Source organism: Triticum urartu, chromosome 3 (genome assembly GCF_003073215.2).
Source record: "Triticum urartu cultivar G1812 chromosome 3, Tu2.1, whole genome shotgun sequence".
Classification (NCBI taxonomy): Eukaryota; Viridiplantae; Streptophyta; class Magnoliopsida; order Poales; family Poaceae; genus Triticum; species Triticum urartu.
Window position 1 is genome coordinate 471,319,416 of NC_053024.1, and position 1,884 is coordinate 471,321,299.

Sequence of the window (1,884 nt, forward strand, 5' to 3'; positions counted from 1 at the left end):
GTTACCGCTTTGCTCAGCCCCTCTTATAGCGTTGTTAGTTGCAGGTGAAGATTGAAGTTTGTTCCTTGTTGGAACATGGAGATGTTGTTCCTTGTTGGAACATGTTTACTTGTTGGGATATCACAATATATATTATTAATTAATGCATCTATATACTGGGTAAAGGGTGGAAGGCTCGGCCTTATGCCTGGTGTTTTGTTCCACTCTTGCCGCCCTAGTTTCCGTCATATCGGTGTTATGTTCCCGGATTTTGCGTTCCTTACACGGTTGGGTAATAATGGGAACCCCTTGACAGTTCGCCTTGAGTAAAACTCCTCCAGCAATGCCCAACATTCGTTTTACCATTTGCCACCTAGCCTTTTCTTTTCCCTTGGGAGTCGCGCTCCTGAGGGTCATCATTATTTTACCCCCCGGGCCAGTGCTCCTCCGAGTGTTGGTCCAACCTGTCAGCTGCCGGTGGACACCAGGGGCAACTCTGGGCTGGCCTACCCGTACCTAGGACAATCTAAGTGTGCCCTGAGAAAGAGATATGTGCAGCTCCTATCGGGATTTGTCGGCACATTCGGGCGGTGTTGCTGGACTTGTTTTACCATTGTCGAGGATGTCTTGTAACCGGGATTCCGAGCCTGATCGGGTCTTCCCGCTAGAAGGAATATCCTTCGTTGACCGTGAGAGCTTGTGATGGGCTAAGTTGGGACACCCCTGCAGGGATTTGAACTTTCGAAAGCCGTGCCCGCGGTTATGGGCAGATGGGAATTTGTTAATGTCCGGTTGAAGAAAACCTAAAGTTGACCTTAATTAAAATACATCAACCGCGTGTGTAACCGTGATGGTCTCTTTCCGGTGGAGTCCGGGAAGTGAACACGGTGTTGGAGTTATGCTTGACGTAGGTTGTTCTAGGATCACTTCTTGATCATAGTTTCTCGATCGTGCTTTGCCTTCTCTTCTCGCTCTCTTTTGCGTTTGTTAGCCACCATATATGCTAGTCACTTGCTGCAGCTCCACCTCATACCTTTACCTTACCCATAAGCTTAAATAGTCTTGATCGCGAGGGTGCGAGATTGCTGAGTCCCCGTGACTCACAGATACTTCCAAAACCAGCTTGCAGGTGCCGATGAGTCCGTGCAGATGATGCAACCAAGCTCAGGAGGAGTGAAAGTGCGTTATATCGACTAGAGGGGGGGTGAATGGGCGATTTTTATGAGAGTCTTCAAAACATGGAAGTTATGAAGACAAACAATAGGAATAAACCTATTACCCTGCAGCGGAAGGTAGACTACACTAGGCAAGCCATAGTCAAGTATTCAATAGAGTGAAAGCACAATGACTAATAGCAGCAATGTAGTAAGGATCAGGTAGGAAGATATTGTGAAGCCACACAGAACACGCAGTCACTCAGTGAAGACAAAAGATAGTGCGAACATACAATGACTTCACAAGGAGTAACAATAAGTAAAGGGAAGGGAAGATGAAACCAGTGACTCGCTGAAGACAATGATTTGTTGGACCAGTTCCAGTTGCTGTGACAACTGTACGTCTGGTTAGGGTGGCTAGGTATTTAAACCTTAGGACACGCAGTCCCGGACACCCAGTCCTGAACACGCAGCTCAGGACACCCAGTCCTCACCGTGTTCCCTTTGAGCTAAGGTCACACAGACCTCGCCCAATCACTCTGGTAAGTCTTCAAGGTAGACTCCCAAACCTTCACAGACTTCGTTCACCGGCAATCCACAATGTCTCTTGGATGCTCAGAACGCGACGCCTAACCGGCTGGAGGATGCACAGTCCTCAAGTGTAATAAGTCTTCAGATCACACAGACAAGAAGACTTAAGTGATGCCTAATTCTCTTTGGCTCTGGGTGGTTAGGGCTTTATCCTCACAAG